The sequence below is a fragment of the Gorilla gorilla genome, chromosome 6, assembly GCF_029281585.2.
Source record: "Gorilla gorilla gorilla isolate KB3781 chromosome 6, NHGRI_mGorGor1-v2.1_pri, whole genome shotgun sequence".
In the NCBI taxonomy this organism is placed as follows: domain Eukaryota; kingdom Metazoa; phylum Chordata; class Mammalia; order Primates; family Hominidae; genus Gorilla; species Gorilla gorilla.
Genome location: NC_073230.2, coordinates 85,614,347 through 85,635,872, shown reverse-complemented (window position 1 = coordinate 85,635,872; position 21,526 = coordinate 85,614,347). Strand labels below are relative to the sequence as shown.

General features: G+C 37.7%; 1 long non-coding RNA gene across 2 annotated transcripts in view; it reads right to left on the bottom strand.

Moving 5' to 3' along the window:
* The window catches only part of LOC129534745 (uncharacterized), a 78,383-nt gene extending 58,115 nt beyond the window's left edge, over positions 1-20,268 (bottom strand). Inside the window, exons 1-2 of one of the 2 annotated variants that reach the window (XR_008681438.2) lie at positions 12,310-20,268; positions 101-192 (exon numbers count right to left, since the gene is read on the bottom strand). This is a non-coding gene — a long non-coding RNA (uncharacterized lncRNA). Of the gene's footprint in view, positions 1-100; positions 6,223-12,309 lie in introns of those variants that run through there. The other variant, XR_008681437.2, reaches the window with a different exon arrangement.
* Between the last annotated feature and the right edge of the window lie 1,258 nt (positions 20,269-21,526).

Sequence of the window (21,526 nt, the reverse complement as noted above, 5' to 3'; positions counted from 1 at the left end):
CCAGGAAAAAATGACACAGTGATAGTATAAGTGTTGGAAAGTTTGAGGGTGTATATGTTAGTTCAGGACATTTCAGATGTGAAGGCATAAGCTTACATACCTGAAGTGTATTTTCCTCAGCTAATCTGGCTGGCGGACAGGTACCTGCTTTGTCCTCACACCACCGTGAGTCACGTTCCCAAGGCTGAGCAACTGATGGAAGCAAATCACATGTTCTTATTCAGCAGCATTGTTCTTCTTCTGAGATAATCTTCTCCTCCAATGGTCTAGTTGGGAATCGTAGTAGAGATCTCACCTAGATTATTGTAACATCTTCCTAAACAGGCTCATTATTTTCAGTCTCATTTTTAGTAGCTACCAGATTGATTTACCTAAAGCACAAATCTAGCCATATTATCCGTCTCGTTAAAACTCCTTAGGAGAAACTAGAACCCTAGACATTGCTGATGGGATTGTAAAATCATGCAGCTGCTTTTCACAATAGCTTGACAATTTCTTAAGCAGATAAGCATAAATTTACCATATGACCCAAGAATTCTATCCCTAAATATCTACCCAAGAGAAATGAAAACATGTCTGTGTAAAGACTTGCATGTGAATGCTTGTGGCAGCATTAGTCATATTAACCAAAAAATAGAAACAATCTGAACGCCCATCAATTGGTGAAAAGATAAGCCAATGATGTTATATCCATACCATGGAATACTATTTTACAATAGAAACAAATATGCTATGGATACATACTGCAGCATGGGTAAATCTAAAAAACCTGATGCCTGATGAAACAAACCAGATGCAAATGACTACATATTCTATGATTCCATTTATGTGAAATGTCCAGAAATGACAAATCTATAGACATAGAGAGCAGATGAGCATTTGCCTGGTTCTTGGAGGTAGGAGTCAGTAGTGACTATAAATGGGTATGAGGGATATTCTGGAATGATGGAAATATTCTAAAACCTATATTGTGTTAAGGATTGTACAACTCTGTCAATTTAATAGTAATCATTGAATTGTTCACCTAAGTGAATCTTAAGATGTAAATTAAACCTCAATAAAGCTTATATAATTTGTCTGTGTCCCCACCCAAATATCATCTTGAATTTTAGCTCCCATAATTGCCATGTATTGTGGGAGGGACCTGGTGGGAGATAATTGAATCATGGGGGCGGTGTCCCCCATACTGTTCATATGGTAGTGAAAAAGTCTCATGAAATCTGATGGTTTTATAGGGGGTTTCTCCTTTTGCTTGGCTCTCATCCTCTCTTGTCTGCCAACACGTAAGACATGCCTTTCACCTTCCACCATGATTGTGAGGCCCCCTGCAGCCATGTGGAACTGTGAGTCCATTCAACCTCTTTTTCTTTATAAATTACCCAGTGTTGGGTATGTCTTTATCAGTAGTGTGGAAACAGACTAATACGAAAGTTATTTAAGTGCAAGCAAATATCCACAACAGGAAGCTCTTCAGAAGCTCCTGACCACAGGATCCAGCCTGGCTTCCTACAGACTGTTCCTGGAGTGCTCCTCAACCTTGCCTTTTGCTTACTGCTCCACATATCTCACTGGCCCCAGCATCACTAAGTAAACTCCTATAGTATTGCTGGTAGTTCCTTGCGTGTTCTAACCTCCTTCTCAACTCTATACCTTTGCTCCTTCCCCTATACAATAAATGCCACTCCCCAATGTGTTCCTGCCTGAACTCCTTTACCAAGAAATGCCACTCCCCAATGCCTTCCTGTCTGAAGTCTTTTACCAAGCATACTTCTTATTCATCCTATAAGCCTCAGCTCATGCCATATCTCCAAAGGAACTTATCTTGGTGTTTGTGTTGTCCCTACCACCTGACCCCAGAATGAAGCTGATAGGGTTTGGCTGTGTTCTCACACAAATCTCATCTTGAATTCCCAGATGTTGTGGGAGTGACCTGGTGGTAGGTAACCGAATCATGGGGGCAGGGCTTTCTCGTGCTGTTTTTATGATAGTGAATAAGTCTCACAAGATCTGATGGCTTTATAAGGTGGAGTTTCCCTGCACAAGCTCTTTTTGCCTGACCCCCTCCATGTAAGATTGTGACTTGCTCCTTCTTGCCTTTCACCTTCTGCCATGATTATGAGGCCTCCCCAGCCATGTTCAACTGTAAGTCCAATACCTCTTTCTTTTGTAAATTGCTGAGTCTCAGGTGTGTCTTTATCAGCAGTGTGAAAATGGGCTAATACAGTGAATTGGTACGGGAAGTGTGGCACTGCTGAAAAGATACCCAAAAATGTGGAAGTGGCTTTGGAACTGGGTAACAGGAAGAGATTGGATGGAACCGTTTGGAGGACTCAGAAGACAGGAAAATGTGGGAAAGTTTGAAACTTCCTAGATACTTCTTGGATGGCTTTGACCAAAATGCTGATAATGATATGGACAATAAAGTCCAGGCTGAGTTGGTCTCAGATGGAAATGAGGAACTTGTTGGGAACTGGAGCAAAGGTGATTCTTGTTATGTTTTAGCAGAGAGACTGGCAGCATTTTGTTGCTGCCCTAGAGATTTGTGGAACTTTGAACTTGCTAGAGATGATTTAGGATATCTGGTAGAAAAAATTTTTAAGCAGCAAAGCATTCAAGAGGTGACTTGGGTGTTGTTAAAGGCATTCAGTTTTATAAGGGAAGTAGAGAATAAAAGTTTGGAAAATTTGCAGCCTGACAATGTGATAGAAAAGAAAATCCCATTTTCTGAGGAGAAATCCAAGCCAGCTGCAGAAATTTGTGTAACAAGTAGCCAAATGTTAATCTCTAAGACAATGGGAAAAATGTCTCCAGGGCATGTCAGAGGTCTTCACAGCAGCCCCTCCCATCACAGGCCAGGAGGTCTAGGAGGAAAAATGGTTTAATGGGTTGAATCTGGGGTCTCCATGCTGTGTGCAGTCTAGGGACTTGGTGTCTTGCATCCCAGCTGCTCCAGCCATGGCTGAAAGGTGTCAATGTAGAGCTCAGGCCATGGCTGCAGAGGGTGCAAGCCTCAAGCCTTGGCAGCTTTTACCTGATGTTGAGCCTGGTGGTGCACAGACGTTAAGAATTGGGGTTTGGGAACCTCTGCCTAGATTTCAGAGGCTATATGGAAATGCCTGGATGTCCAGGCAAAAGTTTGCTGCAGGGGCAGGCCTCTCATGGAAAACCTCTACTAGGGCAATGCAGAAAGTAAATGTGGGGTTGGAGCCCCCACACAGAGTCCCTACTGGGGCACCACCTCGTGGAGCTATGAGAAGAGGGCCACCATCCTCCAGACCCCAGAGTGGGAGATCCACTGACAGCTTGCACTGTGCTCCAGGAAAAGCCACAAACACTCAATGGCAGCCCATGAAAGCAGCCAGCAGGGAGGGGAGGCTGCATCCTGCACAGCCTCAGGGGCAGAGCTGCCCAAGACCATGGGAACCCACATCTTGCATCAGCCTGACCTGGATGCAAGACATGGGATCAAAGGAGATCATTTTGGAGCTTTAAGATTTGACTGTCCTGCTGGATTTCAGATTTGCATGGGGTCTGTAGCCCCTTTGTTTTGGCCAATTTCTCCCTATTGGAATGGCTGTATTTACCCAATGCTTGTACCACTGCTGTATCTAGGAAGTAACTAACCTGCTTTTGATTTCACAGGCTCATAGGTGGAAGGAACTTGCCTTGTCTCGAACGAGACTTTGGACTGTGGACTTTTGAGTTAATGCTGAAATGAGTTAAGACTTAGGGGGACCATTGGGAAGGCATGACTGGTTTTTAAATGTGAGGACATAAGATTTGGGAGGGGCTGGGGCAGAATGATGTGGTTTGGCTGTGTCCCCACCCAAATCTTATCTTGAATTCCCACAAGTTGTGGGAGGGACCTGGTGGTAGGTAATTTTATCATGGGGGCAGGACTTTCCTCTGTGCTATTATCGTGATAGTGAATAAGTCTCCCAAGATCTGATGGCTTTATAAGGTGGAGGTTCCCCGCACAAGCTCTTTTTGCCTGCCGCTATTCATGTTAAGATGTGACTTGCTTCTCCTTGCCTTTTACCTTCTGCCATGATTGTGAGGCCTCCTCAGCCACGTGGCACTGTGAGTCCAATAAACCTCTTTCTTTTGTAAATTGCCCAGTCTCGGATATGTCTTTATCAGCAGTGTGAAAATGGACTAATACAGATGCTCTCTCCCTAATGTCTACGTAATACCTCCAAATAGAGCAACACACATTTTTACAGCTGTTTATTTGTGAGTCTGCCTTTTTCTTTGGACTCTGAGTTTGTAATGATTAATTTTGGTATCCTTCGGACCTAGCACAGTGCTTGGCACAGAATATGTGCACAAAATATTTGTGGAATAATGAATTAACATATGTATGGCTGCTAGAGGTTCAGAATCAGTATTTATGGGGCATTCACATCTTACCTGACATGAACTACTTCTTTAATATTATTTTTGGCAGCTGAATTCTGGGAAATATGACATAATGACATATACATGAGATTATAGATTAAAATATTTTATGTATAAGCTCACATAAGTTCATGTTTTCCAGAACACGAAATGGCAATCTTTTGACCAAATTTATTATTTGCGCATAGGATGGATAAAGTGTGTGCATGTTGTGACTGGTGGCTCCTCGCAGTGATGGTAGATCATGTCATCTAACGGGTTGTCGTTTCTTGACATGATTTACAGTTCACAGCAGAGAACACAAGGGAAGATGGACAGCCACTTGGGGACCACCTGTTACAGGTGAGGAATGCAATGTTATTTTCAGCTGTTATGAAATCAACTCATCAAGAGGATTTGGAAGCTAGTCAACAGGCAGTAGGTAAACAAACATTCCAGGCAAACTAAACACCAACAAATGACAGATTTCAGACATGGGAGTTCAGATAAAGCTAGGAGCTTCACACTGTTTCATTTAGTTTTACTAGAACTGTGTAGGGGATTGTGATATCACTAAATTCTGCTGTACCTTAAAATGAAGTCTCAAAAATGAACATTATTTCCTAAGGCAGAAATACCAAGCAGATATCATTCTATACAGTATATGTGATTTGTTTGTTTCAAGGCTCTAAGGATTATGATTGAAAACAAAATGCCTAGCAAATGTTCTAAATACAAACTGTGAACAGGAACATGTTATTTATAACCATACAAGAAAATATGAGAAGAAAACCCTTTTAGAAAATGATAGAAGGAACAATGTGTAGCCGTATGAATCTTTGGTGTGAACTCACAGAATGTTGAGTGGAATTTCATGTACCCTTGTAGGGGTACGTGTCTCAGGTTGGTGGAGAAGACAGTAAGTCTTCCTAAAAGTGTATGGAACTTCTTAAAAATGCAGAGAGAGAGAGTCTGTATACACAAGAAATTGGAACTTCTATGGGTTGCAGCATGGAAGTTTAATTATTCTTTCTCTGGCTTTAATTTTAAAATGTATTGAAGAGTACAGGAACCAATTAAAGATGGCAGAGTAAAGACATTTCTGCCCCGTTCTTTGAAACCAACTTAAAACCAAAACAGAGAACAAAGAAGCAGAAATGAAAACCTGGAGGGCTGTAAAAGTGTTATGAAATTTAAATCTAGTTAAAATGAGGAAAGCAGCAGGAGGTGTGTGCCTCCATGTTCACAGAAAGCACGCAGAATTATCCAAAGGTAAGTTACACTTTCTGAAATGTCATCAGGGCCTCTTTGGAACAGCAAGCGCTCAGCTGCTGTGTCAGAGTCTGGGGCATCACTAACCTTGCTGGGCAGAAAAGAATGTCAGAGAAGGTGGAGCTAGTAAAGTGCCTACACACCTCTCTTTGCAAAACAAACAAACAAACAAACAAACAAAAAGCAGAAATCAAAACAAAACATCAATCCTTCTAGCTGAGTGGGAGGGAAAATGTTAGCAAGCAATCTTTCAGTTGATTATTTGATATACAAAAGTAAAATAAACTCCAAGTTACTGCATAAAATCTGGTGGCAAACATGATTGCATAATATGGAAAGTTTATCCCAGAGAAAAATCAAATTCTAGGACAGTCTTTTGTTGGGAAACATTTCAAGACACAAATTTGAATGCAAGCTACCCGAATATCTAACTCACTCCACTGATGTGCTTTCTAACATTATCCTCTAATGCATAGTTGGCCTGGGGAAAAACAACAAAAATAACAAAGACAAACAGAAAGAAAGCACATGAGAAATGCAGATACAATTTTGCAAAAGAACAAATAGAAAAAAGGTAAGAACACATCAAAAATATTTAGTCATAAAAGACATGAAAATAAGAAAACCCTTCTCTGAGAATTCAAAGAAAATTTTTAAAATCTTCTGATACATATATATGCATGTATATATACTACATACATGTATATATATGCACACATGTATATACACATACATATATGCATGCATGTATACACATATATAGACATACATATATACATATATATGTATCAGAAGACTTTTTAAAAAATTTCTTTGAATTCTCAGAGAAGGGTTTTCTTATAATTTTCATGTCTTTTACGACTAAATATTTTTGATGTGTTCTTACCTTTTTTCTATTTGTTCTTTTGCAGAATTGTATGTGCATTTCTCATGTCCTTTCTTTAAATATATACATATATATTTATATGTGTATATTATGTGTATATTATATGTTACTACCAGAAAATCTGAAGAAGAGAATATGCTTTCCAAATTATAAAAGTAAAACATGCAAATACAAGAAATATAGACAATATAGCAAAAATAAATGGCATTAAATACAGAAAGTAGAACTTGAAATAAAATGCCATAGCTAATTGCCATATCAGTAAATATCAATGAGATAAAATTGCTCATTAAAAGACCATCAATTTGGACCACAAAATGACACAGGTGCTATTATGATATTCATCTAAAATCAATAAAGGCAGGAAGCAAAATATAGGTAAACAAATTAAAACTAAAAGCAAGCAAGAGTAATTTTATTAGAATTATACAAGGTCCACTTTAGGGAAAACTGCATGAAACTACCAAACGAAAGACAATGAAAAAGTTTAAATCTACAATTAAAGTTTGGTATGAACCTTAAGCTAAATAGCATAGTACCAAAATTCGAAATGCCAATTTTTTTACAAATGCAGGACAATTACACTGAGTGGAAAAAGCCAATCTCAGAATATTGCATACTCCATGATTCCATTCATACTCCATGATTCCATTCATTTTTGGAGTGACCAAGTTATAGAGATGGAGAACAGATGTGTGCTTGTCAGGGCTTAAGGAGGGACTGTGAATAGAAAAGGGTAGCAAGGGAATCCTTGCGATGAAACACAAGTCTGTATCTCGACCACAGTAGTGCACACAGGAAATTGCACTGTGACAACATTGTGTAGAACTAACATACACACACAAGTGAATGTAAATCTGACATCTGAATAAGGTAGATGCATTGTGTCAGTGTCAACTTCCTACTTGTGACATTGTCCTGTAGTTATGCAAAACGTTACCAGTGAGGGAAAATGGTGAAAGGTATATGGAATTCTCTCTGTATTATTTCTTAAAACTGCAAATAAATCTACAATAATCTCAAAATTAAAAAAAGATCAAAATGTCAGAATGGTTTAAAACAACCATAAATAAATTTGAATGGAAAATAAGAAACTGGAAAAACCTGCCAAGATATATGAAAATTGGCTCATTTCTTCTAACTTATTAATTTTTAAAAATAGGCCAAGATTATAGACAGATAATTCACAGTAAGAGAAACTCAAAAGACTTTTAAATATGTAGAAACCTACTCATATTTGCTCATAATAAGACCATTATGGTTTGCATTTTAAACTGCAATGAGATTTGTAGTTTGTAATTCAAACAGCAATGAGATAGCTTCTTAGTTACTGTACTTGCAAGGATCAAATGGTTTGATAATAAATGGCATTGGCAGGAAGTTTGAGGGCAAAAGCAATTTTGTGCACTGTTGGTGGGAATATAAGTGAATGTTTCACTTTGAAGGCTATTTGGCACTCTGTATCAAAATTAAAAATTCACTTGCCGGGTGACAGAAATTTCACTTCTCAAGATTTGTGTTAACAGGTATATTAGCCCATATATAAAGCACAGTATGAAAATAAGCATTACATGAATAAGAAAGGACTGGAAATGGCATAATTGTTCATTAAAGGCCAGTAATTCAATAAATTATGGCACAACCATGCAATAAAATATGCTATTAGGAGAAATGAAGTAGCTCTCTCTATGTTCTGAAAGGCGGTAATCTCCAAATTGCTGTGTTAAGAGAAAATCACAAAGTCGTGAATAGTGTAATAAGGTATCTTCAAATGTATAGCATTAAAATATACACACATATATATATGCACAAACAGACACACGCTTGCACATACACGTTTCTGGAGAGTTTACAAGATATTCAATAGTGACAGCAGAGATCTCTGTTTGGAGAACTGCATTCATTCTCTTTAGAGCCCTTTGTCCTGCTTGATATAGTTAATGCATATGTTTGTCTTCATTACTGATGTGTCTTACCAGAGCCTAAAATTTGCTCAGTACATTGCAGTCGCTAAATAAACATTTGTTGAGTTGCACTGAACAATATTTCTATGTTGTTCACCTTCAAGGAGTAGTGCTCAGTATTGCACCCACTAATTTGTCTGTAGAAAACTTCATGCTTGTTATAAATAGTTTCGAATACATTATTTTATTTGATCCTCAAATGTTTTTCAAGTTATACAAAGTATGTGCACTTTTTATATATGTGCATATTTCAATTATTCCTTGCAACTGAGTTATTGGTACCTGTATGATTGCATTCCTCGTATAAACTGTATGTTCACATTTTGTTGATTGTCCCCCTTTGCTTTTCAGTTCTCTTCTTTTACTCTTCTGATGAGTTCTTCCCTTGACTCTTAACACGTTAATCACCTACCACACTTTTTATTACTACATGCATGATTTATTATTTTTCTTCCTGCTTTCTGTTTTATCAACAAAATGCTAATATTAAAAAAAATCAATGCAAGCTAGTTCTGTTTGTGTTCTCCCGCATTCCTTTGAAATCTATTTAGAAAGTAAGCATCACAATTTTCCCTCCCCACCCTCACCCCCACCCCCCTATCTATAGAGAAACAGTTTTTTTCCCCAGCCCAAGAATTATTGGCTCAGGTCAGCAGTTTGTCATAAAATATTCTACATGACATCCATGCTTTGTCTTAGCTCTTCTATTTCCTGTAGACTCTTAAAGATCTTTTTTAATATCCTTATTCTCAAATCCATCAATTTCCGTGTTATAAGGAGAGAAGGCCTTTGCAATTACTCTGTGTAATACTTTCCTGACTTCTTTTTTTAAGGATCTCATTCTGTATTCTTCATTTAATGTATTCTTTTGAAAAGTCAGCTGTTTCAGCTAGGCCCATTTCATAGTATTATTTACACTTCTGTTTCTATTTTCTGAACCTTTTACCTTCCTCCTAATTTTTTAAAAAACTCAAGTATTCCACTAAAAATAGGATCACACTGTGTCCATTTCCACAGCAGTTCATTTTTTTTTCTGCTTTTGATCACTTGTTTATGGTGCATTAACAACTTTGTCCCTTTACTAATTTCTTACTTTTGAAATAGTTCCACTTTAAAAAAAACTTCTCAATCATTTGCAGTTTCTTTTTAAGCATGATGTGAATCTGCCTGTCCATTTTTATCTCCTAGGCTCAATGTCTCAGTCTTCCTGACCACTGTAGGATGTTTCTAGAAATTTCTTAATCTTTCTTCTTTCTTGTATTTTGTTCTTTGGATTTCCAAGAGTTTGCTTATAGTTTTCTCATTGTATCTTTTCTCTGTCTTTTTAGTGATCATGTCTGCTGATGAGATGCCCACATTCTTTACTCTGAGCTACAATTGTTAGAATAGACCTGGCTGGTTTATTAGCCAGGATGCTGCATCACAAACAGCCTTGAAATGCAATGGTTTACAACAACATGCATTGATTTTTCCTGGCCACGTGTCTGCAGGTCAGAGGGGACACTTCTCTAGGATGAGTGTTGGCTACCCTTGAACCCAGCTCTTGGGATTGGCTAAGAGTCTGCACCACATCTCCTCATTCTCCCTGCATTAACAATTATGGGGCATGTTCTCATGGTAGGCACAGAAGTCCCATATGGGCATGTTTAAAGCCTGTGCTCTTGTCCCCTCTAACTTTCCACTGGTCAAAGCAAGTCACAGGTATACTCGATTTTCTCTGCTCTACTGCATAGGAAGGAGTGAAGAATTGAGAATAAGTATGCAATCTGTCCCAGCTTCTATAGTGGGCGCCTTTGGATACCTTATGTCTATGTACCCTCTGCTTCTTCCTCCAGCAGAAAAACCCTGATTTCTCCCCTGCAGTCTTTACATCCTGCTCCAAGTTCATTCTCTCTGGATGATGTACAGTCTCCTTCCTCAGGCCTCAGTTTGGCTCCTCAAGTTTCAGTTACCTATAGATACTTTTATTAACCATAAGGCATGAATAATCTGTCTGATTTTACAGCAGCCAACTCTTGCTGAGAAGAAATGGTGAGGACTCACTGCCCTAGTTGTGAAGTGAGTTCTTTAGTTGGTCCATCTGGCAGTCCCAGGTTCTGCTCTTCAATAAAAATTCTCTTGTTCATTTTCTTTCGTGGCCCCTGGATTTGCTCTTCAGGAGGGTCTTCCTTTTCTGTTGTCCTCTGTGGCCACATCTGAAATGGACATTCAGGAGAATATCTTCACTAAGGACTGCACATATGTAGCAAGCCACTTCCTTTTAGTATGGGTTCATGACCCACTGGATTAGTTTTGGACAATAAGATACCCTAAGAAGTATGACAGACTTTCAGCGTAGTTGTTTTTTGGTCATCTCCAAGTGTGAATAAACACAGCCAATGACCTTGGGTAAATGGAATTGTTAAGCTTGAAGACCCTGGTCTTTTATTTACAGACCTCTGTGCTCTGTGCATCTAAATAATTTTCAGCTTGCTGTCTGCTGCATTGAGAACATATGAAGTAATGCATTATCTTTGCCAGCAGGCTCACAACTTTTGTATGGTGTGGCAAAAGTCATATTTATCGCTAAGGCTAGAATTTTCAGACGCTTCTTTTAACTGTTTCAATTTGGGGTATAGGCAGTTGGCTTTTTCAACCATGAAAGTTTTCAAATTACCAGACTCTCAGTCAACTGAGATTGTGGGTTATAGGCAAAGAGTACCTTCCTTAGCAAAGGTGCCTGTCTTCTGGCCAGGTAGTTAGTTCCACCTTGAATTTGTCATGCTAGGATTTTTCTGACAACCCATACTAATATTTTACCATTTCTCCTAATACTATATGTAGCCTTTGGCAGCATGTGGTTGGCTTCCAATGTGTAGCAGGTGATGACTTTACTAAATATTTTGTAGATTTATTATAAAGATCATGAGATTTTCGGCTTTCATTATCTGAGTCATTGCTATGCACCTATGCAGCTCTGCTTCCATTACATATTTAGTGCCACATTTTAGTTTCTGATACTTGAAGAACCTTACTTCCAAGTACTAAATCAGTTGGAATAAGCTTTAAATGTGTATAACCAGGGAAGGAAATAATAATAGGAAAAACGAACCCTTCTGACACTTCGACTTCAGACTTCTAGCCTCCAAAACTGTGAGAAAATCAAGTTCTGTTGTTTAAGTCACCCAGTCTGTGGCACTTTGTCATGTCAGCTCCATGGCTCTTGGGTCTGGTCTTTAAATTCTTGGTTCTGCTTCTGAATTATCCTTCCTCTTCCATAATATGTAACATGTGTTTGATGAAGTACTTTTCTCAGTCTGCTTCCTGCTTGTATAAATTTGGAGTCTAAAGACCCCTTTTCATTTTTTAATGTCTCTGCTCTCACAGTCCAAGTTGGCAGTGTTACTCCATGAATAAATGTTTTAAAAATATTGAGTTTGTGTCATTATGTAAAAGCCATATCTATACAACACCAGATGATGTGAGTCATCTGAACACTGGAGGATCTGCTTCTAAGATGGCTCACTCACACAGCAGGCAAGGTGGTGCTCTGTCAGCTGTAAAGCATAGCCATGACTACAGAGTGGGAACTTCAGTTTCTTTCAACATGGGCTGGTCCAAGTAGCCTGGGTTACTTGGCTCATTTCCAGGGGTGATCATTTTAAGAGAAGGAGAGAAAGAGACAGAGAGAGGGAGAAAAGAGAGACAGCGAGAGAGCACTAGCACCAGGTGGATGCACTATCCCCTTTTAATGCCTAGCCTTAGATGTACACAGCTTTGCTTCTGCCATACCATATCAGTTGAAAAAGTCAAAAAGTCATAAGGACCTACCCAGGTTCAGAGAGAAGTACATACACTCAACTTCTTGATGGAGTAGGGGCAATGTTCTAGAAGAGAATATAGGTCCAGACATATGATGGCCATTTTTGGAATACTCATTCTGCTCTCCAGTGAGCTTTGAGTCTGAGTATCTGTTCCAGAATGAATGTACAAATCAAGATATGCTTGAGAGAAGACAATATTTTAGCTTTGTTATATTTAGCTATGTAATAGAATATTAATAAATTATTAACCAATGTCATATATTTTGGGAGCTTTTTATGCTTCATTTTATTTAATGCTAACAATAATCCAAAAAGGTAGATTTTATTATTCTTTATGATAGATGAAGTAACTGAGGCTTAGAAATGCTATTTAGTTTGGTATTTAATTACTAAAGCTCACATTACTGTGGTACTTCCTAGAGTATGTTCAAATGCTGATGAAACTAATCCTACAGATATAGAGATATATGTTTTAGGAAAGATGGATAACTGTAGGAATAAAGTTCTTGAGTTGACAAAAAAAGGGATGAGATCCAGTGTATCATTGGAAGTTTTGGCCATAGCAATAAAGTTCATCAGTTGTAACAGGTGGAAAATGGAGTTCATGGGCATAGATAATGATAATTAGGTAGAATTGTTAGTGATAAAATGAAGTATTTTGTTTTATGACAGCATCCATTTCCTCAGTGAAATAGGAGGCAAGACTATCAGCTGAGGCATGGTTATCAAACTTTGACCATGGAGCCATTATGAAATAGTCAAGTTTGGGAGTGGAGGATGGGGGTAGCAAGAGGATGGCGGGGCTGTGCTCAGCACCTACTTGAGGTCTGTGGTCATGAATTTATCTGAGACCAGGTGTTCACTGAAGTCAGGTGTTTTTCTCTAGTGATAGTTCACTGCTGGGTTTAGATGCAAAACAGGAAGAACATTTAAATGTATCCAGTGGTGTAATTTTTGAAATAGCATGAAAAAGGGTAGGAGAGGAAAAGACATTTTGAAAATGTATAAATAAATAATTTCTGTGATTGGTCTCACGACCTAACTAAGGAAAAGTAGAAAGTCAAACGTGACAAATGACAAAACAGAAAAAAAAATGCAGGTCCCAGTGCAGTGAAAAAATGTGGGAATAAAGTAAAGAAAACTCCATAGTCATAACAAAGAGATCAGTGAGTACCTGTAGAGTCAGTGCCTGACCCTTATTCCTTCCTTTTGGTCCTCCTTCCAAATGAAAACAGTTTTTGGTTGTTGCTGTTATTGTTTTGGTCTGAGGACTTTCTTTTCCTTTGCAAATCATAAGCGTAAGAGAATTAATACCTTTCTGAATAGACTGCAACCAAGGACTGCTGGCAGTTATAAATACTCCAAATCCCTCTCCCTTAGGTGTGATAAATTTGAGACTGTGTCTTACACCATTTCCCAAACTTCCCCAGTTGGATTAGGCTTCAGCCAGCCAGGTGGGAACTTGCTGGACAACGCACCTTTAATTGACTCTATCTCTTTCCTGTCTTGCTTCCTCGCTCCCTACTTCTGTTCCCTGTAATCATTTCCCAAATAAACTAATTCTATTCAAGTCCTTATTTCAAGGCCTGCTTTCTCAGGGGACCCAACCAACAACTCCTCCTTTGAGCCTCTAGAGCTGCTCTCAAAACACTTACCAAAATACACTTTGTGGTTTCTTACTTGTCCTTCTCTCCATTAGACTGTTTCCCCATGAAAGGAAAAGTATGTCACCACCTTTCTGGCTCCTTCTCCTAGTACAGTTCCTGCTGTGTAATAACAACAACTTAAATATACAGTAAATGGAACACAATGCTCAATTAAAATGGATGCTTTTGCTGACAAAGGATTGGAAGTATCTTCTGAACTTGTGGAGGCAAAACTAGATTAGGTTCAGTATAACATGAACATTATTTGTAGCATATTCTTGGCAATGTAATTCTTTGAAATTGATAATCCACAGTAGAATGTCAAGTCTAAAATTTTCACCAGCCAAAATATATCACTATTTTAGATTGTGAAATTTGAGGGAGTTGAATAATATAATATGGTCTCTTCAGATACATATTTAACAATGCTAAGGAGTTGTGTGATTACACATTTATCATTTTTCCCTAAGCTGTTTATTCTATGAATTCTTTTAACGTCAGCAACACAGAAATAACTGTAGGAAAATTTTTGTTTTTTGCATCATAAACACTTAACGTGGAAGATGCTGAGTAAATATTCATAGAATAAATATTCTTGTGACAAAGATTATCATTTTAAAGTAAATTATTGTTGGAATAGATTAAAATGTTTTTAAAATTAGGAAATAAAAGCACAGTAATAAAGTTCTTTATATATTTTTTAATTGTGATTTGACTATCATCTAAGTAACTGCTATTTATATACCTGTTTGCTACTGCTGATTACTTTATAAAGTTCAATTACTCTGATGGCTAAATATCACAATCATTGTGTAACTAACTAAACCAAAAGCCATACTCGCTGTGATACAGATATATTTGTGACAATGCTTATTTGCATTTGCATATCTCAACAGCTGCTCAAGTATCTGCTTTCTATCAATTAGGCAGCTGCTACTTAAAATCAATAGTGGTAAACTCTGGTTGTGTTTGGTTTGGAAACGAAGTGTTGTCTTGTGCAGCATTCTGGTACTTTGCAGAGTATTAATGAAGTCACTTTGCTTCATGCTGTTGTATCACAGCTACTTGGCATCCTTTCCTCCTCAGCTGGCTATTGCATTACTTCATCTATTTTCCTTTCATCCTTTGTCTCATTCACAGGCTTTGCCTTTGAATGGTTTTGAATTCCCCTTGTCAAGAGTTAATTTACACTTTTTAAAAAATGTATAGCTGTGAAGCCTGACCTGGTTGAAATATGTTGGGTAATTTATTAACAAAAGCTGTGTGTGAACTATTTAGGAGTTCCATTTGAATTTCCTAAACAGTTGGGGAATTAGCTTCATGGAGGGCACAGGTATGTATGGTAAAAACTGGCAGGCAAGTGGACATTAATTGACTGAAAAGAGAGCTTCAGTCATACTGGCTTCTGTACAAGTAAAACAATCAGTTTTGAGTGATGAATTACATCTAACCCTGTGCTAATAATTGAAATATGTACAAAACACTCTTATATCAAATCTCCTGTATGCGTTGCCTTTGTAATGTTATGGCTTATACTTTAGTGCCAAATTTTGCCTCATTATGGTGTTTGTGTAAGTTTGCTTAGGATAGAAACATGTTTTAGAAGTATAGTACAAAAAATAGCTTAAAAATATAATGATGGAGTTAAACTAAATGCTATCGGAATACTGCTCTACAGTTTTTAAAGACACCATGCTGTCTCATACCAGTGTACCTTTTTTGCACATGATATTTTTTCGAAATTTACTTCCCTCACCGCAAGCCCCATCTCCTGCCTACCCTAGGAAATTCTGCATTTCTTTCAAGTCTGTGCACAAACTTCACCTGAATCTCCCAGGCTAAGTGAGACAGTCCATTCATCCTCCTTAATCCCATTGTACTTGTCTCTGGAAGACAGGATAATACATGCCATGGAATTAACTATGTGCTAAAGGCTTTAGTAGGATGATAAATGCTCGAACTCAAAACTCCCTAATTTTGTTAAATATATATCTGAAGAGACAATATTGTACTTTGTCACCAATTCTCGCTATTTTACATAATTAGGCTCACTAAATAAATATTTCTAAAGGCATTGCTTTGCAGATATGTCTTATAAAGTCTCCTAAATCATTTCACTTTAATCCAGGATTTAATATTACTGTGTTGCTCTACAGCCTTTGGGCTTTATCCTTTTAGAACATTTTGTAACTCTTTTTCTCTATCACCTGAAGTCTCACTATTTTTCTTCTGGATCTTCATCCTTTTCCCTAAGTCAACCATATAAGCTACCTTAAAAATAGTTAAGAGTTGTAATGAGAGGTACACAACAATTTCTTTTCTGCTATAAACCCTGGAATTAGTTGCATGAAGTTTTGGTTGACCATATCTCAAAATCACAGTCTTAATGCCCGTCACAGCAAAATGAGATGCTATCTTCCAGTAGAAAAAAACTTCAAAAAATACAGAATATACAGATCCCTCCTATATATTTGATTATGTGAATGTTTAGTTTCCCTTCCTAATTTAGGGATACTAAATAAAACATTTAAGAACTTAAAGAAGATAATATTTGCTTGCTTCTCATTGTGCAAGAAATCCCATTATAGTGCCATCGAATAAATGAATTACACTGAGTCTTAGAGTCGCTTTGGGTTTGGAGATTTTAATACTTTACAGAGGTAGTCTACTCAAAGTATGCCAATTTTTCATGTTTTGTTTTTAGGGTGGGGATTCATGCCTATCTTGGAGCCATGACTACAGTAATTGGAAAACAAGTGGCTCTTTAAACATTCTTCTACTATTGCTCAAACTATAGACCTATAAAATGTATAGACTTGAATCATTTAAAAATAGTGTATGTTAAGCTTTAGAAGTCAATAAGCTTGAGTTGTACTAAGGGCTTCTTAAATGTAAAGGTTAAAAGCCTTCCACTAACTATATCATGATGATTAAAAACCATACATTTAAATTTGGAATTGAGCATATAAATCATTCAATCAACTAGAAAATCATGGGAACAAGAAAGTAACTTTTAGGCATTTCTTAACCAAATCATCTCTATTCTCTACATGCATCAATAATAACTCAAGTATTTGATTTAGAAATGTGTCTATTTTGTAATGAGCTGCTTCACAGTGGAAAAAAAAAAGGTGGGGAAAGCTGAAACCAATTTTCTAACACCTTAGACTGTAGTCCATCAGAAATGCAAATGTGAAATTCCCTGAAGTTATGATAAGCTTCATAGACAAAACAATGACTTTCATAGAAGATAATTTGTAGTGTTCAGGAACTGAAAAGTTGGCTTTGGATGATTAGAGACTCAAAGAAGAAAGGCAGAAGTATCAGTCTGAATGAAGATATGTTTATTCAGCTTACATAAAGTCATAGCCAGCCATCTTACAGGTTTTATTAAATTTGAGTTTCCTCAAGTCTAAAATATTCTCATTCTCATAGCATAAATCGCTAACTTTAAGAGTGTGTGTGTGTGTGTGTGTGTGTGTGTGTGTGTAAATCTGATCCTATTGAAATGCAGGTGAATGTTTGGCTCCACTATGTCTATTTACTTAACCTTGGCACTCACCACACAAACCAGCTTGCCCCCTATTTCCATCCATAGCAGCATCAGGTTTCTTTGAAGTCTATAAACCTGGCTGCCAAGGTAATTCTAGTTTTGGAAAGCATCACGTAGTTGAGACACAAAGTTAGAAATCAGTTAAATATTGAGTTAGGGGTAGGTTGACAGAAATAGGGAATTGTCTGAAGAGTAGTACAGATTGCAGTGATTATTTCAGGGGCAATTTAAGTTCTCTGATTTAAGCCTTCAGCTGGCTATTAAGGATTGACAGAACAGATTTATTTGTTTGTCCTTTCATTCATTTATTCAACATTTGCTTGAAGGAGTACTTGTTGTAATAGAGAGATGGATAAGCTCCGGAGGCTGGAGCCACAGGTGAGTGGAGGTGGGTGGGTGGAATGGTGGGGAGGGTCAATACCCAAAAACTTTGTTGCACCTTTTTATTTACATGTGTATGACAAGGTAAGAGACAGACACTTTTTAAAAAGATATGATCTTGCAAGATTAACGTGTGCACTGGAAAATTATGTGGGATAGGGAAGGGAGTTTCTCAGTAGAAGGAAGAGTGTTGGTGAAGTTGTCAAAGTTTCCCACCACCTGGTGTATCTACGGGTAACTAGAACAGGTGACTAGGTTGAAGCAAGGGAGGCCACAGGAACAGGTCACATTGGAGAGCTAAGTGTATGCACATGTCACTGAAGTGCTTTAATCGCAGTGCCGTCCCTCCAAGTAGGAGCGCTGAGGATTTCCCTGATACACAAGGCTCTTTCAGGACTTAATTTCACTTCACTCTCTGTTTCTTAGTCTTCTAAATGTTTTGGACCATTAAAGGGGACTGGAGAATGGCCATGCCAAGTGGCCTGTATAAAAAGTAAGCAAAGTCATGGGGCCAGAATGCCATTTTTCGGAATGAACCACAAATGGCATGCTGTTGATGGAAAACCACTGAAGACAGGAAGAAGAGGAACAGGCAGTTTGAAGGTAAGCACAAAAATCAGGCATTGGCTTGGCTTCTGCCATTGGTGAGACTCCCATTCAATGATTTCACACAGCCCCTGGGCTGGCCACCAAAACTGTCTCCTTATTTCTCTCCATGCTGACCTCCTGCTCCCCTCAGCCACTGCTCATTCCCTCTTCTCCCAGACACGAAAATTTTAGGTCGCTTTTCCTCATTCCTCTACACTGTCCTAAGCCTCAGTAGTAGTCTTCTTCTTATCTCTCCCGGAGTGGGAGCTGGATTCTGGTATAAACTGTGCTGATTCCCTCAGGTTTCCTAGCTGAATGTTCAATGCCTGATTATTGACTATTTTATTTGTTTGTTTTGTTTTGTTTTGTTTTGTTTGAGATGGAGTCTCGTTCTGTCGCCAGGCTGGAGTGCAGTGGCGCCATCTTGGCTCACTGCAGTCTCCGCCTCCTGGATTCAAACTATTCTCCTGCCTCAGCTTCCCGAGTAGTGCCCGCACCACTTGCAGCTAATTTTTGTATTTTCAGTAGAGATGGGGTTTCACCATGTTGGCCAGGATGGTCTCGATCTCTTGACCTTGTGATCCACCTGCCTCAGCCTCCCAAAGTGCTGGGATTACAGGCATGAGCCACCAGGCTCGGCAGACTATTTTCTTTCACTCTGTTTCCTGTTACTACCTTAGCAATGCAAATGCTTTCACTTAACTAAGGGTTACTTAGCAGGATGAGTAATATGCAAGATATTATATAGTTGTCCAGGTAAATAGAATACTTTTTCTCCTTAAGTTAATAATGAGCCATTGAAGTATTTTGGAAGGGAGAAAAGGTCAACAACAATGATTTGCTTCTTAGAAAGTTCCCTTTGTCTAAAGTGGGAAGGATAGATGGTGGGAGTAGCTGACTATAGAGGAGGAAGTGTGGGGAAACTATTGCTCAGGCCTGGGAGAGGGAAAACGGGGCCCTAAACCAAGGCAGTAGCAGATAGGAGGCAGAGGAGGTTCTGCACTAAGGAGATGTTAAGGAGACGTGGAGACTACACTCTAGGGGAAATAAAAAGAAACGAAAAACTAAGATAGTCTCTTTTAGGCATAACCAGCTGCGGGGATAGTAGTGCCATTGCCCATATAGAATGCAGAAGTAACCTACTTGAGCAAAATTATTTTGAATTCAGTTTTGGACAAATTGAGCTTGTCTGAGTGAAGATATATTTATGCTATGGTTCATCAGAGGACCTGGACTAGAAATTTATATTTGGACAGCAGCTACATCATATGGTGGTTGGTGCTCAGGGTGAGAATGAGATGAGGAAGGGAAAGTGTAGATGGAACAGTGAGCCTGTGACAGAGCTTTTAGTTCCTCCATTCTTACTTCCTCTACAGAACTGTCGGAATCTTTAAGTAAATCAACTTCCCCACAGTCCTCAGTGTATTCCACTGGGATTTAGGAAGGAAGACATTTTATTGATCCAGTTTGAGAAATTCTTGCCATCAATAATTGTGAATACTTGCCAGATGGCTCAAAACAAGAAATGAGATCAAATAAAATCTGGAGTATTGCCTGAATGCAAACTTTTATAGGTCTAATGATGTGGTCAAATATATATGGACAGTGTTGAGATTAGAGCTTTCATCAAAGCCGTATGTTTCTGCTTGCTTTGCCTATAATTGCATTCCCATTTGTGGTAACAAAATACCTAAAAGTAACCTCAATGAAACACGTCTAGTGTATATTTAATGAAAACTACCAAATATAGAGAGAATTAAAGCAGACTTAAGAAGTTGGATAGATACACCATGCTTCAAGCAAGAGGGATGTATATTTAAATATATCTTCATGCTAAATTATTTTATTTAATGTAATTTTATTATAAATAAAAGAAATAATTTTTGAAAAACTGGAAATTAAAATTTCAAATTCCATATGTTAAATCATATGAGGAGAGCTAGTTTTCAAATAATTAAAATGAGGAGCAAGACATAATAGACATCAAATGTTATAAAACTATAATACTTAAGTGAACATGGTACTAACAAAATTAGATGGACCTCGATGAACACTACAAAACATATTTATAAGAATTAGACCTTATCTTCCATGAGAACTACTACAGTCATAGAGGTATCACAAACCAGTGAGAAGGAGACAGATTATTTAATAAAACTGTTTTGGTAATCAGTTTGCTATTTAGAAAATAATGAATTTATATACTCAACTCATATATTATTCCAAAATAAGATATGAGATGCAAACATTCAAACATGAATTCAGGGAGAAATAAAAATAATAATTCATTAAATCACAAGATAATGAGATGGTTATCATTTTAAGTATATTACAGTAAAAATGGATTTTTGGTACATCAAGTTAGAACCTTGTTCAAAAAGAATACAAAGTTAAATAATACAATTAAGGTCACATTAGATGAAATATCAATATTATTAATAGTAACAATATTAATAAATGAAGACTTCAGAAATCAATCAAAAAATCCTATAATTCCAATAGATAAGTGGCCAAGGAATATGATCTGATGTTTAAAGAAAGAGAACATATAAATCGTTAATAAGCATATGGGGAAAATGAAATATAAATTTTTATTCTATTAAAATTAAGCATATGAAATCATACATAATAATAAATGTGTGGTCAAATATAGTATGATAAAATTATTTCAGAAATAATTTGAGACAATTATGATTTTTCTTTTGACACAGGGTCTGACTCTGTTGCCCAGGCTAGAGTGCAATGGCACAATCACAACTCACTGCATCCTCAACCTCCCAGGCTCATGAGTTCACCCATCTCAGCCTCCTAAGTAGTTGAGACCACAAGTGTGTGCCACTACGCCCAGCTAATTTCTAGAAAGTTTTCTGTAGCAACAGAGAATCCCTATGTTGCCCAGGCTGGTCTTCCGACTTCTGGGCTTAAGTGATCCTCCTGCCTCAGCCTTCCAAAGTGCTGGGATTACAGGCAAGAGCAGCTGTGCCCAGCTGAAAATGTAAAGTTAATTATGCAATTTGATCTGGTAATTCCATATCTGGAAATCTATTATAAGAAAT